Source organism: Lepisosteus oculatus, chromosome 6 (genome assembly GCF_040954835.1).
Source record: "Lepisosteus oculatus isolate fLepOcu1 chromosome 6, fLepOcu1.hap2, whole genome shotgun sequence".
Classification (NCBI taxonomy): domain Eukaryota; kingdom Metazoa; phylum Chordata; class Actinopteri; order Semionotiformes; family Lepisosteidae; genus Lepisosteus; species Lepisosteus oculatus.
Window position 1 is genome coordinate 26,277,607 of NC_090701.1, and position 22,388 is coordinate 26,299,994.

The window sequence follows — 22,388 nt, forward strand, 5'->3', positions numbered from 1 at the left end:
TTTTCATATTGAAATCCAAACATCTTTGCATCTCTTTTATTGTGGATTGACATCCAATTAGAAAATAGTAATAGAGGAAAAAATCAAGTTAAATTGTTTTCTGAGAGTTTTTCTCAGAATCCCTCTCACTTTTTTACCATCACACCTTGTCTCCGTCAGATCAGTACATAACCAAGTAGGGGTCTCAGTGTGCACTCATTTGTGTTTCCTTATTCCCTGTTTTATCTCAGTAGCTCCATCAGCTCAGCAGGATCCATTACAGCCAGTTGATGAGAGCAGTGTAATTCCCCCAGGACTGTAGTGGTGCTTCAGAGTTTCACAGTCCTGTACTCGATTTGCCTTCATCTCCTGTAATGGAAGCAACAGTGCTTGGAAATAAACAACTACCAGGTGATTTGATGCCAGGTTTCAAGGTAGATGGTTGAATACACAGTTAAAAGAAGAGGCAAAATGAGTTTATGAAAAGAGGGGAATCTTTCATCTTTACGTATCCTGAGTTTTAGAAAACAGGTTGATTTTATGGCCACAGAGGAATACCGAATTTTGAAAGTTGTTGTGCTATTAGATATGAATTTGTCCATTACATTCCTCTTATACTATACTAATGTATTAATACAGGCTATGAAGTCCATGCAGAAAATAAAGAATGTGACACCTGTTTCCTTCTACAGTTTACCTGTAGAGAGGTGTCTCCAGGTGACACCTACTGTTACCGTAGCCTTATTATACTGTCCAGTTTGTTCACAAATACTTTCAACTGATTAATGGTTCAAAATAGGTGACAGATTTGTATGGTCAATCAGGGCATTGTATGACAGTAATTTGTAAAAATGTAAGGAAGGTGGCCCATTCAGACCACCTAGCTGAACAATTCCTATCACTTGATCCGAGTTTCTCCTCCAATTTTTCTGCCCATTGCACTTCCAAGCAGTCAGAACTTTGAGAAATGATAGGGAAGATATTCTTATATTCTCAAACACAAAAAGAGAACATGGTACAAAAACCTTTGGGAAACACGACACGGTATAAAACAAAGAAAAGAAAATAACAATAAAATGGCAGAAGCTGTTTTTTAAGCAGTAATCACACTTTCAACAGTGCTTTCAAAATATGCATTGTATTGTATCTAAATAATGAAACATTAAGACATAATGTCTTTAAATCTTTAAATGGATTTAACTACCTTTAAATGGTAGTTAAATCTTAATTCCATCCCTAGGTGAAGGATAGGTTTAACAGGTTTAAGTTACCTCTGTGAGCTGAGGCTTGCGAGTACAGTACAGCTTTGGCCTGGGTTCATATTCAATGCTGCCCTGATAGCTTCTGTAGCACATCACACAGTCTACCACTGGCTGTGCAGGGAGGAAGAAATAGATATCAGTCACACACTCATGAGAACTGCAGCTCCATCTCCATGCCTCAGATCGGCTGATGGAGTTCAGGACCATGTACAGTACCACAGTAGGTACTGCCGGAATGACACCAATGTGTGCTGCCACTGCTCATCTTACTTAGGCATCTACAATTTCTACTGCTCCTCTGAGTTTCGACAACCTGAACAATGTAGTATTCCTAAATCTTCCCACTGGCGAGACTTCATTTGGCCAATTTTCTCTCATCCAGAGCAGATCTGTCTAGATCTAAGTCTAGGCTTTTTTAAAGTGTCTTACAAGAGCCCAGTCCAGTTTGCCTCCAAATCAGTATCCCTCCCTAAAGGTACATCATCCGATATTCAGTGACTGATTATCCGTCTTAGAACATTATCTGGTGGTTTATGCACCAATACATGTAGTATTTACAAACAATATTTTATTTCTCATTATACAGTTAAGTAATGTGTATTGTACAGCTCTGTTTCTGAAATACTGTACTAAAAACATGTATGACATTGCTTTATTTTTAGCTCTATTTTTTATAAAGTACAATAAACATGTAGCAACCAAGAGATTTGAGCCTGAGGTGTCTGTTATAGTAGTTATAGAAGCTCAAAGGGGATAAGGCTCTACAAAGCTTAAATATACTTTTTTCTACACCCTCCCCCTCCTGTCTTTGAGGTAAAGCACTTAAAACATTCCTTTCTTATCAGGAGTTTAGTAAAAGCATTCCCCATTAGGGAGTTTAGTAGGGGGGGGGGAGCATCTGTGCTAAAGCTAGCATGACGGTTAGCAGGAGTTCACAGCTCCTACCACTATATGGGTAAAGAGTAACATACAGATTCTGCTAGAAGGCTCCATCACACACAACACAGAAAAACACAGAAGTGGGGCTAAGAGCACAAGAATCTAGAATCAATGTATTTTGTTCATGCTCTTACACTTTTAAATGGTTATAATGCAATCATGCCTTCAGTATTTCACTCCCATTGTAATTAGCAGAAGTGTGGACTTGAGGTTAGGGTTTTGGTAACTAGAAAGTACTGTACTACTCATGATCAAAGATATTTATGAAGATTTCTTTAGTGAAATGAAATTGTTATTTACTTTGAATTAAAGTGTTTACAAAAATATATTGTCTTACTCTATCACACATATACATCAATACATTTTTGGTATAAATTCATAACTATTTTTTTATTTTCTGAAAATGTTTTAACTAAACTTGTATTGTATTAGTGTATCTTAAATATGGAAGCAATAGAAGTGGATGAAAGACACTTCAGACACTTTTGAGTTGAGCAGATATACAGTGTCAGAGCATGCAGTGAGGCAGGAGTGATACTCACTCTGTCATTCTGGAATGGGCAGCTGTTCGCACTGGCATCTGTTTTGTCCTGCAAACACTTTGTTGCCTTCAGGAGAAAGTTGTGGTAAACATAGGACACGTCGAACTCAAGCTAAAAGATAAGAGGTAGTATTTCATTCCATTAGAATAGATTAAATCAAAGAGCCATGGCACCTTTATCATGTTGGGTCAGCATTGTCTTCTGTTCTTCATTTATAGGGGTAGAATCCTGATCTATCTCTCTGGGATTACTTTGGACCAATGTAATTGATCTATTATTGTTAACATTACTTACTTCAACAACAGAGATACACCGCATTAAACTTCAGACTACAGAACTGACATTGTGGGACAAGAGGTGATGTTTGCATTGCATCAAGCGCAAGTTCACATTTAAACATCTTAAACAAAACCTTGTTAGAATACGGTGATGTTTATACGATTGTAATACAATCAGTGGATAAACTCTGAACCCTAAAATCAAAAATTGAAATCAAAGTTCAGAATTATCCAAACCAGATACATGACACCATGTACCTTTTAGTTAATGTTTTACAATATAGAGAAACACCAATGATGTCTCTGATGGCTCCTGCTTGCTTGGCTCAAACCAGGAGCTGATTGAGCATATTTGGTAAGAATAAATAAAGCTAGGTCATTCTAGCAGAATACTTGTCAAACCTGGATGATAGCTATGAACTTGCTGCAGACGGCACAGTGGATTACGAATGTTAATTTGATCTTTGAGATTTTAGAAGCCAGTCACAAAGTCCAGTTTACATGAGACTGTTTACTCTTTGTCATGTAATCAAGTGTAGTAATTATTGATTAAAGGTGAATTCCAGGAAAGAGATTTCCAGAAAGAAAAAAAATGCACATGATTCAAAATTCACAGAACTGTGAGACAAAGTAAAGACATTTAATATACATTTAGATATTGAGAAGTCCAAAACACTTTTTGGTTCTAGATCCCCAATGCTGGGGATACCAGAGCAGAAAGCTGTCCTACAGGCTGATCAGGGACAAGAGGGCTGCTTGTTTCTGTGTTTTTTGCCACATGTGCTCCCTTATTAAGACACTTATTAAGTGTGAGTGCGTTAAGAGATGGCTAAAGTAGATAAGCGCTGTGAAAAGATGTGATCCTAGCATTACAGGCATAGTAGCAGCTCCAATGTGGACAACTAGACAGATAATGAAAAATAATCTTTGAAAAATAAAATTGTACATTAGGCTTTGCTCCCACTGTTTATTCCACTTAATGGATGTCTTGTACAATCTATCAAATTCAGATAACTACATACAGTATATCCTTTTCAGTTCTAAGTAAAAAATATTTGTAAACAACATGTAAGTGAGTAACAGAGGCAGGTAAAATTTGCGCTACCTCAGTTTCCGAGACGTCCATGCTTTTAAAGAAGAGAAAAAGTTGTTTGTTTTTTTTTTGGGAATTAAACTGTTTAACAGCCAGGTTAACTCCTTCCTTGTAGAGATCAGGGAGTTTGTCGTATTCCTCAGCTGAAGCCAGCAGGGCTCCTACAGTGATCAGCAGCACTGATAGCAGGCGGCTCATGTTCCTCTCAGCACTGTTGCAGCAGCAGGACTGAGGACTGAGGACTGAGTACTGTGGCCCCTCAGGTCTCCACAGGCTGCAAAACATTAACTCACCCTCTGCCACTGACCTCCCTGTTGTTTACTTTCCCAATTAGTAAGAGCTCTCACTAATTTCACTGTTTTAATACTTTGTTACAGGAGACCTGGATAGCAACTGTCCTCTAACTGTTAACTCCATTCATCCCGGGATTTAACTTGTATACTGAAAGCTATCCATAATGTGAAAGTTCGAAAAATTAAAAATATAATTCCCATGGGAACATAGGATTCCATATTAAATTTTCTAACCCAGACCGCTCCCCAGTGCTATCTGTATATTAGAATAAGATACCAGACAAAATTATCAAACATTGTTTTAACCTCAAAATTACAATTAAAATACTAACAAATCTAAATCAGGTCTTCTACAACCAGTAAATAACCAGCCTTCCAATCACTTTTGTTTATGATTTTATAAAAGAAAGGACAATTGTCTCACTTTTCAAGCTTCAATTTCATCATTGCAATGTGGAAATAGAGAATAAATCTCTTGCCAACCTAATACAATGCAGTTTCACTGAACCAGTGCTAGATTAAACCATTCCTTATATCTTGTCCTTTTACAAAAAGATTGTACGGGCTGTTGAAGCTGCCAAATTCATAGCAACACAAATGTCTTTTGATCTCTGACACTCATCCAGTCCATTTAATTATTTCCATTTACTGGTCCATGTTTATTGCTTTTCATGCTTTCTTGTTTTCTGAGCACCCCTCTCAACCAGAGGATGGCTGTGTATAAAATCATGTTAACTCCATTGTACTCTTAAACAGGAAATGGAAATTAATTTTCACTTTTAGACTATATTATTTTGCAATAATTGGTAATTAGGGGAGCATCTATGAAGACAGCAGAAACCTGGGCTGTGAATGTGAGCAGTGTCTTTCTCAACCTCTATCCTTACACTTGTTTGTCTAAAGATTCATTTTACTATATAGTAGGACACCCCACATTTCCCTGTCTGGCCTGTACATTTCACTTTTATTGATATACTTTCAATTATTTGTTCAAAGATCATTTCATTCTGATTTCCTGCAGTAAAGAGGGCTACAGTTTCCTCCAGTAAACTTTTTTTATTAACATCTTTCATTGGATGATGGATGCATAACTATGACAGACCAGACTGTAATGGGACTGTAGTAGCAGCTAACCTGCCAATAAAATCCACCAAAAGCTCTCTCACAATTGTAAATAAATATAAATATTAATATCTAAATATTAGATTGGTTGGTGCCAATATTCTCACATGGCCTTAATTAGGAAAGTCATTAAAATGGGCTTGTGTGGTGTTTTAGTTGATTTAATTTATAGAAAGCAGTAAAGGCACACTGTGACTGGTACTGAGTGCCCTTTTCTGGAGTCATTTAAATTGAATATCAGAAAACTCTGCAGTAAAGCCTGCACCTTACTTATGTTTGTCAATGTGGGTTTTTAGGTACATTCCTGGGACCACAATAACTTAGGACTGGCCACAATTTTGCGGAAGTAAGTTATTGTTATCACTGCAGATAAAGAACTGTGTGTCTGAACAGGTCGTGAGTAACACAGGGGCACCTCAAGGGACAGTTCTTTCTCCATTCCTCTTCACCCTCTATACTTCGGACTTTAAGTACAACTCAAAGTCATGCCACCTGCAGAAGTTCTCAGATGACTCTGCAATTGTGGGATGTGTCAAGGGTGGGCAGGAGGAGGAGTACAGGGGACTGGTCAGCAGCTTTGTGGAGTGGTGTGGGGTGAACCACTTGGAACTGAATGTAACAAAGACAAAGGAACTGGTGGTAGATTTCAGGAGGAAAAAGGTCAAACCTACTCCTGTCTACATCCATGGGAGTTGCGTGGAGATGGTGGACTCGTACAAGTACCTGGGAGTGCACATCGACAATAGATTGGAATGGTCTAAGAACATCGAGGCCATCTATAAGAAGGGACAGAGCCGACTTTACTTCTTGAGGAGGCTCAGGTCCTTCAATGTATGTAGTAAGATGCTACATATGTTCTATCAGTCGGTGGTAGTGAGTGCCATTTTCTACGGAGTGGTGTGCTGGGGCTCTGGGATTAGAGTAGTGGATTCTAAAAGGCTGAACAAGCTCATCAGGAGAGCAAGCTCTGTCATTGGGTCTGACCTGGACCCCTTGGAGGTAGTGGCTGAGAGGAGAATGATGTCCAAACTAGAGGCCATCATGGACAACTTCTCTGTCATCCCCTCTATGACAGGCTTGCAGAAATGAAGAGCACGTTCAGCAATAGACTGATTAATCCACGGTCCGACAGGGAGCGCTACAGGAGGTCATTCTTGCCTTCTGCCATAAGACTGTACAATGCATCCACCTTGCGTCTTGGCAGAGGCAACATCGACAGTGACCTGTTTCTGGACTGAACGCATCTACACATCTACTGCTACATCTGTTCTCTTTCTTTTTCTTTTTCTTTTTCCCGTTTACAACCTTTTTTGTGCAATATATGCCAGGCACCTGTGCAATACATTATATCTATATTTACATCCATATCTATATTTACATCTATATTTATATTCATATGTGTGATACGATTTTTCTGTGTACTGTTCTGTTCTAGTTTGTTCTTTGTGTGTCCGGACTGTGAGTAACTCTTGTATTGTGTTGTATGTATTGTACTATTATTATATAATTCGTTACACTGTGGCTGTGTTGTGTGTGTTAAGCTGCTGTTGCGCTGCAATTTCCCTCACGGGATCAATAAAGTATCTATCTATCTAAAGGTGGCATAGCATTTAGCTAAGTCCCCTTAATTGTGGGATTACCTTCAAAACACTGAAGGGATACCACTATAGTCTAAGCCTTTAAATCAAGTCTCAAGACCGGTTCCTTTAGTCTCTGTATTTTCTTACTCTTTAGTCTTACACTATAGGCTTCTTAGTTCAGATTGTTTTACATCATTTTATTATCTAAGTCATAGTCTTCCTCCCAGCAACCTGGACACAGTTTTGCAACTGCTACAGTATATTCCTACTACCTGGATCCTGGTGATGAGTCCTGATTTGGAGCTTGCATTTCCAGATGGCCTGTGGCATCTGAATCTAGAACACAAACTGTTGGACCCAGAAAACCTCGGCCCCTTAACTCAGACAATCTTGACAACAGACCCCGTTCAGCAAGATTTCATCCACTGACTTATCAGAGATTGTACATGATTTCTTACAGTTAATGTATCACAAAGCTTTTCCCAGAATAGGGGACAACCATGGGCCTGGGACCCTAGAGATGTTATTTACTCCCAATAAGATTTTATTTTCTTCCTCCTCCATACCCACGTGGCCAACTACTGTTGTACAATCTAGTCAACTACATAATTCTGTAAAGCACCACTGTATGTGACCACCTGTTAAGATGAGCTCTATTGCAAATTTAATACAATGTAATAGTCTTGAATTCTCAATCAGTCTTACATCTCATATGTATATATAATATATATATAAAATCTCTCTATATATAAAATCAATACAGCATATTGTAACCGAGTATAACTGGAATAAGCATGGATATATGTAAAACACATACTAGCAGGATGATTATAGTTATTGGCAAGTGTCAATGTGTGTCTTTTCTTTCCTTTCTTATTTGTACATTTCTGTCCCTTTGTCACAGGCCTGGTTCACATCCCATTCTTCTGACTGTATGTTAATTAATTAGCATTAAGGCAAACAGTGTTTGATTCAGCTCTGTGAAGTTGCCCCCCTACAAAACAGCACAATGAAACCCCCCTCATTCATTAGTACTGCGTTTCTGTCGGTTTGTTCCATTGAAAGTAACTTCCCAGCTGCTTTCGTTTCTGAGATATAGCGCCGTGTTTTTCGGGTGATCACGTGACCTTAAGTGACCCCGTCTGGCGAGTTCAAGCACTCTGTTACTGGTGCGAGAGTAACAATTCTGCAACTTGGTTTCTCTGTTTGCCTGAGTAAGGGGGAAGCAGCGGTGGATTTTGCATTTCATATCAGTGTCTTCTGTGAACAGGAAAATTAAAATTGTCACCAATATCATACCCTAATCAGAAAAGTTGCAGATGAAGCCTTAAAAAGCGAGCATTAGCAAACAATTGTATGTTTCGACAAAGAGGCTTTAAACTAGCATGTCTTAATACTTCTTAGCGGTTTCCTTTTTTAAAAATCTGAAGAAGTAATCAGTTACTCATTGTATCGCACCAAGATTCGACCCCTCTGTCGAGCCACGTATTTAAAAAGGTTTGAATTCACAACTTTATGTACAACAAGACCATTGTTGCTCTTTTATGCAAAGAACATTTTGCACACCAAGATGTTTTTCTAAGGGGCACTGTGTACAAAGTTGACACAGGTAGTTCATAACACATCAGAGAAACAACATTGGAAAGTCTACCGTCTCACATACGCAGACTGCGGGAAAACAAATATTGTAATGCTTTGGGTTCACGTAGGCACCCTCGCCGCTGCAGCATCAGGTCGGTCCCCCACCATCGGGGACTCGAATCTGGGTCTCCAGCGTCACTTAACAGGGACCCAGCCTCTTGAGCCAAAGGGAAATCTCCCGTCAGCCCGGCGGTGACGCACCACTCTGGTAAGCCGGCTTTCACAAACAACGGAGGCCGTATGCGTTACAATATTTTCACATAACATGAACATACGGTATATCTAAGTTCTTTAATAAAATGTAATTATACATGTGTTTGTGTTTACAGGGTTCTTATGCGCAAACATAAAATGATTTGCTCATGGTTCTTTTATCTTTGTGTCAATCCTTCGTGTAGAATACAGCGGAGCGTGAGGGCACACCATGACCTCTGAATACATAGGTATAAGTGTTTTTGTTAGGTCGTCATATTTCTCCCAGGTGAAGATGTGTCTTCTGCAATATGCAATGTAATGACCCAGAACATGTTTGCTTGTCCAGCTCCATGACGTTGCCCCCCCACCAAACAAACAGCACAAATGATGAAACCCACTGCAATCGTTAGTGCTGTGTTTGTGCCATTGTAAGTAGCATTTGTGTTGCGTTCGTTTCCGAGATACAGTATAGCGCCTTGGTTTTCTGGTAATCACGTGACTATCTATAAGGAAGTTTACAGGTACCAACAAATTTGGTACTTTAATTACTGGATGTGATGAAAACAATGGGTGCAATTTGAGTCTGTCTGGTCGGGTGGGGTGGATGTTTTAGATTTCAGTATAGCTCAGGTGGGAAGCTGCGTCAGCATGTGTAGTCATTGAAAGAAGGAGGATGGTGTGAACCTAGTTTCAAGATGAGTTTTGTTTCTGTTGTTTTTCTGCTATGGGAGTTGAGAAACCCTTTGAGAACAGAGACAGAGAGATCAGTGTGATCATGTACGTCTGAGGTGAAATGAGAAACTATGGGTTTGGAGAAATCTTTAATCTTCACAACCCGAACGTACTCTGAAGCACGCTCCTAGTCTCCTTCCGGTTTCCCCAAAGTAGATAGCTGGCCATGTTTTTCAGGAGATACAGTAAATAAGGTTCCTGGAGGTACAGGATGTTGTCTGGGTGACCCGGAACTGACCTGAGGGGCCCTGAATGAGCATGTTGTTAGATATGTATTTGCAGGTGATACAGCGACTTTTGTTGCAGGAGAAGTTGCCTGATGGGGATGATGCCGAGCGCGATGAAGGGAGCTGTGAATCAGAAGTTTACGTAGATTGGGTGGTCGGCGGTATGAGATGATTTGGTGGTTAGAAAAAAGGGTACTGATGGAGGGATCACCCTGTAAAATTGAGTAGTTGTTTATGATGGGGATAGAAAGTCTGTTAGAGTGGAGGCAAACCGTCTCATTGTCGAACATCCCCGGTATCCCAATTCTATCTCCTTCCCAAAATTCACATACCCGACACCCCTGGACGCCCCATTGTCTCAGCATGCAATTGTCCGACCACACTCATCTCTGCTTTTCTGGACAGCCTTATGAGACCTCTGGTTGAAATGCTTACCTCATATATCAAGGAAACTAACCATGCCCTCCAACTTTTCAATGATTTCCAATTTCAGGGTCCAAAATGCTACATTTTTACCACGGATATCACGTCTCTCTACACAATCATTCCCCTCAATGATGGTCTTAAAGCCCTCAAGCATATGCTAGACAAACTCACAGTGCTTGATCTACCCACCCACACTCTAGTGCGTCTTGCAGAATTGGTTCTCACAATCAATGCCTTCTCATTTATTCATCTTTTTTATCAGCAGGTTAGTGGAGTCACCATGGGCACCAGGATGGGACCTAGCTATGCCAATATTTTTGTTGGCTGGGTAGAAGAATGCTTCTTTGCTTCCTATACTGGCTTTGTCCCTGACCTCTACAAGCAATACATCGATGACTGCGTTGGTGCTGCTACATGCTCTAATGACCAGCTAAAGCACTTCCTGCATCAATTCACTAACTCACACCCATCCCTCGAATATACAGTTAACGTATCTTCCACCACTCTTCCCTTTCTAGTCATAAATTTATCTGTTAACCATTCACAACTGTCATCCTCGGTCTATTACAAACCCATAGATTAACACAGCTATCTCCTGTACAGCTCTTTTAATCTCTCCCTTTTTCAAAGTTCCTCAGGCTACGTTGACTGCAGATGACGACATGGATTTCCAGTTCCAAGCACTTAAAATGTATTATTATTTCATCAACAGAGGATACCCCACCCATGTTATCGATAGGGCCCCTCACCCGGGCCAAAAACATCCCTCAGCTCATCAACTCAACCAGGAACCCCCGGTCTCACAACCACATTCCTTTGGTGCTTCTACCACTCTAACATACTTTCTATCCCCAGGACCAATATTAACAACTACTCAATTTTACAGGGCAATTCTTCCTTCAGTACCCTTTTTTCTAACCGCCCAATCATTTCATACCGCTGACCACCCAATCTACGTAACCTTCTGGTTCACAGCTCCCTTGATCTTACTCAGCAATCATCCTCACCAGGCAACAGAACTCGCTGAATCACCTGCAAATACATATTTAACAACACGCTCATTCGGGGCCCCTCAGGTCAATTCTGGATCACCCAGATGACATCCTGTTCCTTCCAAGAACCTAATTTACTGTATCTCCCAGTTATCTATGTTGGAGACTAGGAGACCACTTCAGAGTACATGTTCGGGCAGTAAAGATTATACATTTCTCCAAGCCCATAGTTTCTCATTATAGCTCAGATGGCAATGATCACAATGATCTCTCTGTCCCCTTCTCTCAATAACACTTGTTTTTGTGTAATCTTCTCTATTCTCATGCAGGTTTTGACTTCACACCTTTCTTCACCCCTCTCCACTTTGCACTTCCTGAGTGGCCTCTCTGCCTCTCTGCCACTCCTACCTCCTCCCCTCTCCCAGCTTTTGTTCTTCTGTGCTATTTAATCTTTGCTGTCCGCCCTGTCTTTCTCACACCTGAAAAAGGCTTCAAATCTGAAATGTTGTGTTTTATCTTTTCTTTTTTTTTTTAGCATGGAATAAACCTATTACTTGTTCTATTTCAATATAGCGCCTTTGTTTTCTGGCTGTGACGTAAGGTCAAATTTGAGGATAAGAAGTTGTTTTAAAACAAAATCATGTAAAAAATGGGAATTTAAAATACAAATAAAATAACAGGGATTTCATTATTTCAATTCACGTGTGCTACAGAGAGAATATGAATTCTAATTAATTTCTGAAAATGTAATAATGTGACAAATATACTAACAGATTGGTGATAAAATTGAAATTAACATTTGAATGCAAATTTGATCTGCAATTGGACTGAAATATCATCTAGCTGTTGTGTATCTATTCTGAAAATGTTGTGACTATTTTCGTTGATATCAGAAACATTGGTTGGGCAAATGGATGAAAAAACAAAATAATGAACTCATAAAATAATTGCTTAAAAATTAAAATGAAAATGATTTTTTCCAGTTTACCAAAAACATCAGCGTTGATCTGCCCTTGGGATTTGTGGAGGGAAGGGTGTCAGCTGCTAGCAGCTACAGTATGTGCTATTCTAGGGCTGCAGCTGGGCAGCAGAGAGATTCATTTGTATGCCCGTAGGTTTTCTCCATTCTTAGCAAAATTCTCTGTAAAAATATTTTACTGTTTAAAATAAACCTAGTGGGTCAATTGCGACGAACTAGTTAGTATGCATCTGCGAACTAAGTTGCGGTTTAGTTAGTACGGTACTTTCTGTAGATCATCTGATGTTCAATTGCAGCGAATAAACGTCCGAAACAAAGTTGGAGTTCAGTTGAATCCGGTTCCCATGGCTCGGCGTTGTTGTAGTACGAAGTAGCCCGAACTGCAGGGGACTGTGCATCAGAAAATTTCAATTAATTTGATTAGTTCCTGACAAATATATGTTAGTTTTTATCTTGAGAACTGCATTTAGGCTACAATTTACCGGACGAGGGTACGTAGTTATTAAAGAGATACTTATGCTATGGAAGTCCGTTTCCGCCAGGGAGTAAAAAAAAAACGCGCATAGGATGCTCAATTGTTATTAGTCACGAAACAAATGAGAACCGTATCTGCGCGTTTGAAACAGAATGCTACTGTACTATTGCGGCTTTCATTTCCTTTGTTTAACATGACACTCCGCACGAAGAAGCGAACACATCGCTATTGCTACAAAAGACAATAGCACCAACTAACGTTACAAAAGACACCAACTAATGACCAGTACAGTTAACAGTTTTATTTTTAACAGAACTGGAAATTAAACTTATAAAATAACTTGAGCAAAAAAAGAAACGTGTATTGTTCCTCTGACCTTCTAAACATTTATATTTTTTAAGTTAATTAATTTCTTTACCACGATGTGCCTTTTTGCTTACTTTTGAGAACTTTCATTTTCTCTTGAAATAAACTTTTCTCTCTCTCTCCTCCTGTGTCAGTAGGAGCTTACATTACGTTTCAGATTAAGTTCTTTTGTAGTCAGTTCCAACATCTTCCTTTCAAAGTGGGGAAGAGCTCGCTGGTGTGTTGCTCTGCTAAATCGTGTAGGCTGATCATCTCCCTCTGCTTGGTTATTCTGCAGCACACTCCTCCACATCAGCACTCTCCACTCCACCACACCGGCTTACATGAGTGTCCAGGCCAGAGGGACCTTCGCTGTCAGAGTCAGTCTCGTCTTGTGGCTTCAGAGAATGTCCTTTCTGTTGGGATGTTATATCTGAAATGTGTTTGAGACAGTTTGAGACAGTCGATGATCTTGCAATATTTACAGAGAAGGGACAGTGTTCCGAAGCACTATCATAAATAATCACTTTCAAGTTGACGAGTTTTAACGTTTTAACGTATGCTTGTATTTGCCTACAGATATTACTCTCTGTACCAATTATTTCCTCATTATCCCTGCTTTCCTCTGATAACCACAATTACAGTGCCTTGCGAAAGTATTCGGCCCCCTTGAACTTTTCAACCTTTTGCCACATTTCAGGCTTCAAACATAAAGATATAAATTTTTTATTTTATGTGAAGAATCACCAACAAGTGGGACACAATTGTGAAGTGGAACGGAATCTATTGGATTTTTGAAACTTTTTTAACTAATAAAAAAATGAAAAGTGGGGCGTGCAAAATTATTCGGCCCCTTTACTTTCAGTGCAGCAAACTCACTCCAGAAGTTCAGCGAGGATCTCTGAATGATCCAATGTTGTCCTAAATGACTGATGGTGATAAATAGAATCCACCTGTGTGTAATCAAGTCTCTGTATAAATGCACCTGCTCTGTGATAGTCTCAAGGTTCTGTTGAAAGCGCAGAGAGCATCATGAAGACCAAGGAACACACCAGGCAGGTCCGTAATACTGTTGTGGAGAAGTTTAAAGCCGGATTTGGATACAAAAAGATTTCCCAAGCTTCAAACATCCCAAGGAGCACTGTGCAAGCGATCATCTTGAAATGGAAGGAGTATCAGACCACTGCAAATCTACCAAGACCTGGCCGTCCCTCTAAACTTTCAGCTCAGACAAGGAGAAGACTGATCAGAGATGCAGCCAAGAGGCCCATGATCACTCTGGATGAACTGCAGAGAACTACAGCTGAGGTGGGAGAGTCTGTCCATAGGACAACAATCAGTCTTACACTGCACAAATCTGGCCTTTATGGAAGAGTGGCAAGAAGAAAGCCATTTCTCAAAGATATCCATAAAAAGTCTCGTCTAAAGTTTGCCACAAGCCACCTGGGAGACACCCCAAACATGTGGAAGATGAAACCAAAATCGAACTTTTTGGCCACAATGCAAAACGATATGTTTGGCGTAAAAGCAACACAGCTCATCACCCTCAACACACCATCCCCACTGTCAAACATGGTGGTGGCAGCATCATGGTTTGGGCCTGCTTTTCTTCAGCAGGGACAGGGAAGATGGTTAAAATTGAGGGGAAGATGGATGCAGCCAAATACAGGACCATTCTGGATGAAAACCTGTTGGAGTCTGCAAAAGACCTGAAACTGGGACGGAGATTTATCTTCCAACAAGACAATGATCCCAAACATACAGCAAAATCTACAAAGGAATGGTTCACAAATAAACGTATCCAGGTGTTTGAATGGCCAAGTCAAAGTCCAGACCTGAATCCAATCAGGAATCTGTGGAAAGAGCTGAAAACTGCTGTTCACAAACGCTCTCCATCCAACCTCACTGAGCTCGAGCTGTTTTGCAAGGAAGAATGGGCAAGAATTTCAGTCTCTCGATGTGCAAAACTGATAGAGACATACCCCAAGCGACTTGCAGCTGTAATCGCAGCAAAAGGTGGCTCTACAAAGTATTAACGCAAGGGGGCCGAATAATTTTGCACGCCCCACTTTTCATTTTTTTATTAGTTAAAAAAGTTTCAAAAATCCAATAGATTTCATTCCACTTCACAATTGTGTCCCACTTGTTGGTGATTCTTCACATAAAATAAAAAATTTATATCTTTATGTTTGAAGCCTGAAATGTGGCAAAAGGTTGAAAAGTTCAAGGGGGCCGAATACTTTCGCAAGGCACTGTACATATTTAACAAATCTATTCAGTTGACTCCTATATTTTAAAGAACACAATAAAGGCTCACGCTCAATTTTTATAACTATTTGCTTAAGTTCGGTTCTCTTTACTTCCTAGGATATCTTAAAATTCACAACTAGTAATAATGATTGACATTAAATGTAATTATTAGTAAATTACACTTTTGTTAATACACACGTATTAATGAACTTCATTATTAATAAATGTGGTATGAGTGTTAAGCAATTTGAGTTAAATATTGCAATAATTTTCCAATGGACGGATGCATAAATTCAGTACGTAGTGACGATATTATTTCCACTAGATTCAGGAGCCCCTTCTGGGGCGGAGCGGTGGCTCTGTGGCTAAGGATCTGCGCCTGTGACTGGAAGGTTGCCAGTTCAAATCCCGTGGCCGGCTCAGGAATCCTACTCCGTTGGGCCCCTGAGCAAGGCCCTTAACCCTAACTGCTCCAGGGGCGCCATACAATGGCAGACCCTGCGCTCTGACCCCAAGCTTCTCTCCCTGTCTCTGTCTGTGTCTCCATGGAGAAAAGCTGGGGTATGCGAAACGATGCTAATGCAAGAAATTGTATAGGGCTAATAAAGAAACATTATTATTATCAAAGCGATCTAGCGTTACGGTGGATGCTGCACATTGGTGGTGGTGGAAGGGAGTCCCCATTACCTGTAAAGCGCTTTGAGTGGAGTGTCCAGAAAAGCGCTATATAAGTGTAAACAACAACAACAACAACAATTATTATTATTATTATTATTATTATTATAAGTTGCTTAAACCATATGAAGAGGTGATTTAAAGTTAGTCTGCTACTTAAGTCACCTCTAGAGGGCAGCAGCTGTTACTTTGTGTTCGTTGCAATTGAGAACAGGTTTAGTACGGTGCTGCGGACTAAGCACAGAGCAAAATCGTTACAATTGGTCTTAATGTGGAGCACAAGTTTAAACCGCAGCTGCATACTAAGCTTGAACTCCTGTTAGTTCGCTGCTTTCAGTTCGTTGCAATTGACCCAGTGTGTCTTAATACTTTATCCCTTCTCTGATGGTGGTACTTTAATTGCTCATCCGGTTGACAAATCCTGCGTCATTTATAGAAGATTACAAGATATAGAAGAGAAGATAGATTTTTTGGCCTCAGAAAAACTACTCCCATTGGCTCTTTTAAGTTCCCATTCGGAAATGGAAACAATTTTTGTGTTCAGTTTTTCCCACCAAGGCACTTTGTTGTCAGGTGTTTCTACATAGTTATTCTAGTGTGTATATGTCTGACTCCCCACAGAGTGAGGCTCAGTCCACATCAGTACGTGTTAGTACAATATGAACTGCATTCGTAGGACGTGTCTATAAGCTGTACTGATAATGCTTGATTGGGAGTGTGTCTTTTAAACAGGTATCAAGATGCATATTAAAAACACCAGGAAGCTTTTATTAACTCTGAAACATAAAAGAGAAAGCAAATCTTCAAACTCACCTAAAAATCAATGTGCTTGGGGAGTCTGCAAACTGCAACAGACATAGTAAACATTATTTCTTCAAAGTAATTTCAGTCATCTTGTCCTGGTCAGGACTGAAGCAGCAAATGATCACGTCTTGTAACATTTTTATTATTTTGATTGTATAAATCTAAGGGATTGGTGGATTGATATACAATATAGCTTCAAGCAATGTATAAGACAAATGATGATTAGGCAGCATTAGGTATTTATATGACTTCCATATTGAAGGCAAAAACGATTCACATGGCATTTCTCGACCTGGAAAAGGCATTCGACAGGGTACCACACGATCTCATCTGGCTGGCGCTGCGACAGCACCACGTCCCTGAAGCCTATGTCAGCTGGACAAAGCTCCTGTACCAAAAGGCCACTAGCTCAGTACGTTGCGCAGCTGGAACCTCAGACACCTTCCCGATCAATGTTGGCGTCCACCAAGGCTCAGCCTTGTCTCCTCTGCTATTCATACTTTGCATGGATACAATGACCAAAGAAATCCAAACGAGGCATCCATGGACGCTATTATATGCCGACGATGTTATGATAGCAAGTGAAACGCGACACGGCCTCGAACAGCAAGTAAAGGAGTGGAAGACGTGCCTTGAACGATTCGGGATGAAATTGAACATCAAGAAGACGGAGTACCTGGAATACAGTGATCAAACCGATGGCACAATCACAGCTGGTGGGGTCCAACTGAACAAAGTGACACAGTTCAAGTACCTAGGCTCATGTGTCAACTCCGACTGCACTACCCTCCAAGACGCCAAGACGCGAGTCAGCGCAGCTTGGATGAAACGGCAGCAGGTCACTGGAGTACTGTGTGACAAGAAGATCCCCTTTGCGCCTAAAATCCAAAGTCTACCGCTCAGTGGTCAGACCAGTGGCCCTATACGGAACTGAATGCTGGCCAACGACAAAGAAACATGAACAGGCACTCCATACGATGGAAATTAAGATGCTGCGATGGACCCTCGGCTTGACAAGACTAGACCATGTCATGAATGAAGAGGTACGTAAAACACTCAAAGTCGCCCCAATCACTGAGAAAATTAGGGAATCGCGCCTACAATGGTATGGACACGTGCTTCGCAGCAATGACACATCAATGGCAAAGATCGCCCTTGAATTGAATGTGGAAGGCCGCCGACCCCGTGGACGACCATTAACGCACTGGCTGGATCGGCTGAAAGACGACATGCACCTCGTAAAGTCACCTGCCGAGACGCCGTAGACCGCACGAAGTGGAAAAATCGGTGCAAACAAGCAGACCCCACATTAGTGGGAAAATGCGAAGAAGAAGAAGATTGAAGGCAAATGGATGAGGGTACCTCTCCTCAGGAAACTTTATTTCAGCTGAAGTTAAGGCACAATAGCATGAGAGGAAGAAAACGTTTCTCTCTCTTTTTCTTTCATTTTCCTCTGGCTGATTTCTCTTTAAAGTCAGATAACAGAAGTTACAATTTTCACAGCCCCCCTGATCCAGCAGCTGGATGATTTCCATTCTTGCTTTATTGTTTTCTTTAATAATTTGTCACTGCCTGCAGTTTGCAGATGTTCCTTTGAATGTCACATAGAATTGTGTTATATGAAAGGAGAGAAGGTTAGCACTCCCCTTGACAAGGATGGAAGAGGTTCTAGTGGCCTACAACACACATGTGGTTAAGGCATTGTGTACTTAGTACATTATGTACACTAAGATGAGAAATAATATTTGCATTAACAATGTAAGTTAAGATGGCTGTGATTATTCTTATTAGCAAATGTACTACTATTAACAGATGTAGTGTTGATAGTACTAGTAGTATAAATTGATAATTTATTTCATTTTCTGCTTTTTAAGAATCATTGTAGTCATGCAGATAGTGTTACAGAGAGAGGCACGCCTTTGTCAGGGGAAGGGATTGCTAGGCAAACATCAAACTACAGGTGGGGAGACACAAGTAAACTGGGGAATGAGTTGTGAACATAGCCCTGGCAGAGGCTGAGCAGATCACACATGGTGGCTTCAGTGCAGCGGGACACTGGGGGTTGGGCTGCATGGCCTGCAGACTGACAGGAGAGGCTGAGGCTGTGAAGAGCAAACAGGCATAGTCAAGGTCATGCAAGTGGAGGTCAAAGAGAAAGAAATCAGACAACACTGTCCAAAGCACTGGGGGAATCAGTGAGAATAGTTAGGTTACAGCAAAGTGAGGATCAGATCCAGAGAATCTTAGTAACACAGCACAAAAATAAATCCCAAAAGTGATAAGATCAGATCACTTTATTGGCCATTCAGGAATTTGTCTCTTCACATACCCCAGCTTGCTCTCCATGAGAGACACATGACAGGGAGAGAAGCTTGGGGTCAGAGCGCAGGGTCAGCCTTTATACCGCACCCCTGGAGCAGTTAGGGTTAAGGGCTTTGCTCAGGGGCCCAACGGAGTAGGATTCCTCTGCCGGCAGCGGAATACAAACGTGCAAACTTCCAGCCACAGGCGCAGATCCTTAGCCACAGAGCCACCGCACCACCCAGGGGTTTAGCCATGGGAATAGGCAGGGTTCGAACCAAGGAAACATCGAGATCAAGGAAGCCACATATATGGGAGGAATCCGGAGGCAGATCTAGACAGGGCAGGTCGGGAATCCAGGAAGAGGAGACAGCTACATGGGAACACAGGAACTGGGAGAACAAGGCTCAGAAATAATCTCCATACAACTAACTCTATGCCAGAGTGCCGAGTGCAGTCTGACCTGACCTTAAGTAACCTGCAGCTTCTAAGCCTGGGGTGCTTATAACAGTGCACAGGTGATCATGCTTTCTGTCGGATCATGCATCTGCGGTAATCGACATTGACAGGAGAGTGGACTTGTGGCCGGTTACTATGGCAACATTAGCCCACCCATGGTGCTGTAGCTAGGGTGGACTTGACAGACAGAGCAGGTGAAACGTTTCAGTGTGGTATGACAACTGATTTTCCTGAATTGGTTTTCCTTTTGCAAGGGTTTGGGTAATTTATCAACAGTGATGACATAGTCACAGCTCTCAGCCAGCACACTACTACCAGTGATATAAACCTCTGCTGCTCATCCTGAGAGTCTGCTGCTTCAGTGTCAGTGTATGCCTGATACCATTAGTTGTTTCATGAGTGATTAAACAAGCAATTATGTTGTCTGCTGCATGAACAGTGATTTTAACTTTCAATGTAACACATCCATGAATATGAAGTATTCTATACTAAAAGTTTAGATATAATCTTTTATTATACCTGATTTACTTGATTGACTTTTTTGATTATATGAAATACTGTCATTATTTGCATTATTTTCCAGCCGTCTGAAGCACACATTGATATTGTTACAGTAATAGGTGACTATAGAAGTGTCTTTAAGAATCTACTTACAGTGGGTAACTATGTCTTACTAGTCAATATTTCTAGCTTCAAGTGGATGTCTGGCTGACGTGCAGGGGGTCCAAATTTCAGTGATCAAAGCAATAATAAAGTTTACCTTAATTAACTATAATTAAGATCTGGTTAAATGTTGAAATGTCAATCAACAGTCCAGAAAGACACTGCATAAGAGGATGGTGAAGCAGAGTAAAGGAGGGGAGGGGGGGCTCCTTGTTCCTGATCACCTGGAAAGACCAGATTGAAGCTAAGTGTTTGAACCTTGTTAAGAGAGCTTGCTATTCTGTGGTTTTTAGGGAGCTCTGATTTCCTGTGTAAAGAATCCCTCAGTTAAAAACAGCCTCTCCTGGTTAGTAGGTGTATTTTTAAAATGGGGAGATAGGTTTGCATTCATTTGGTGGCATCTGACTTTGCGGAGAGAGTTAACTGCAGATTGTATTCTATTTAGTTTTAGAAGCCAACTTATCTCTTTTTCAGGCCTCTGTAGGCATTACATAAGAGTCGAGTACTTGGTAGCAGTCTGGGATTTTGTTCTGGGTTAGAACATAGAACCTTAGTTGGAAATTTGTAAATAGCATAACTTGTATGTTTTATGTTTATGTTGTGTGTAATTTAGTGTGTATTGTCATTTAAAATAAATATTTATTTAACCAAGTGTGCCTGAATTATCAAAGCTGTACCAGAGAACAAAGGACTCACGTCCCTCTGATTATACCAACCACTGGGGTATATTTGTGGCAGAAATCTTTACAGGTTGGGGGTTATGATTATTTAATGTACGTATTGATTAATCAGTTCTGTCATTTTCTGATTTTTTTAAGGATACCTTAAAGAGGAGATATGGATTCTGTGCAGCCGCAGGAGTAGGTGGGAAGCACGGCAACAAACAATCCAAATCAAGAGGTGAGTTCGTAGTTAGTGGGAGAAAGGAAGGTGGAAATCCAGGTCAAACACAGGTGGCAAATAATCCAAGTCGAGAGGCGAGATCATGGTCGAAGGGAGAAAGGTAGGTATAAATCCAGCAAAGACACGGGTGGCAAACAATCCGAGTCGAGAGGCGAGGTCCGAAGTCCGAAGGCAAAAGAGGTAGTTGAAAATCCAGAGTGACACAGGGTTTAGGAGTCGCCAGGTAGAGCTCTCAAGGAGTTAACTCAATACAGAGCAGCAAGAAGCGGGTTGGAGAGGCTTAAATACTGCAGCCTGCCGCACGGTAGGGCGTCTGATGTGAGTTAACATGTGTGGCGGCACTTGTAATTGCTGCTGGTACTGATTAGTTCTCTTGGGGGCTGGTCTGGGCAGGTTGGTGGTCCTGACATGTTCTCCATTTTTGTAACCCCCTACTTGTAACAATATGAAATGCTGTATTCTACACTCCAATATCTATTGTATCCAATAATAAAATGTGTCAGAGTTGAAAATAAATGTCATGACATTGTATAATAGCAGCATAATGCATTTTCACCAAATAAACTGTGGCACTACACACTCTTCTTAAATGCATGGAGAGGTTTTTCTGCTACACATTTTCAGAAAACATTTCTGAAAAAAAGTCACACACTCCTTTGTCATTTGGAGTGAGCTGCTGGAGAGGGAGCTGGCCTACTGTGGAAGATCCCTCTGGGCTACAAAGTGTCACAGCTGAAACATGCTGAGTTATTTCTTTTCATAGGCAACTCTATGTGATCCTCAGAAACCCCACTGAGGACTTTAATGTAGAATTGGAATTTAAGATGATGTGTTTTTCGTGACCTGAAAATCAATTAAGTGCTTCAGGTGTGTGAGTTTGGGCCATGTAGTGAGTGTCTTCCCAGAAGTGGGGAGAGCAGGCGGTCTGTAGGTGCGCTGTAGGGGAAGGGTGGGCCTGAGCCCAAGCCACAGGGGAGAGTGAGCAGCTGAGGCAGTACCTGTGCAGAGGGGAGTAGTGAAGTAAACACCAGGGTGAGAGAAAAGATCTCACATCAGAGGGGAGAGGTTACCTTACTACTGAAAAAATGTGCCAGATATTGCCCTCTGTCATTATTACATTTAGATGTTTTGCTGCACACCAATGTATTGCCATGGAGACTTGAGGATTTTATGAATTAATGAAGACATCAAAAGCAGATAGGATTTCTCAGGAGCAGGATAGCTATAGTTAAT

At 40.9% G+C, this 22,388-nt stretch overlaps 1 long non-coding RNA gene and 1 other non-coding gene across 2 annotated transcripts in view; both read left to right on the plus strand.

Annotated features, from left to right (window-relative positions):
• The window catches only part of LOC107078232 (uncharacterized), a 48,099-nt gene that overhangs the window by 14,034 nt on the left and 11,677 nt on the right, over nt 1-22,388 (plus strand). Inside the window, exon 2 of the long non-coding RNA XR_001479186.2 lies at nt 21,071-21,152. This is a non-coding gene — a long non-coding RNA (uncharacterized lncRNA). The remainder of the gene's footprint in view (nt 1-21,070; nt 21,153-22,388) is intronic.
• LOC138239478 (U6atac minor spliceosomal RNA) lies at nt 18,442-18,564 on the plus strand. Its single transcript, XR_011189969.1, has one exon. It is a non-coding gene; the product is annotated as a U6atac minor spliceosomal RNA (small nuclear RNA).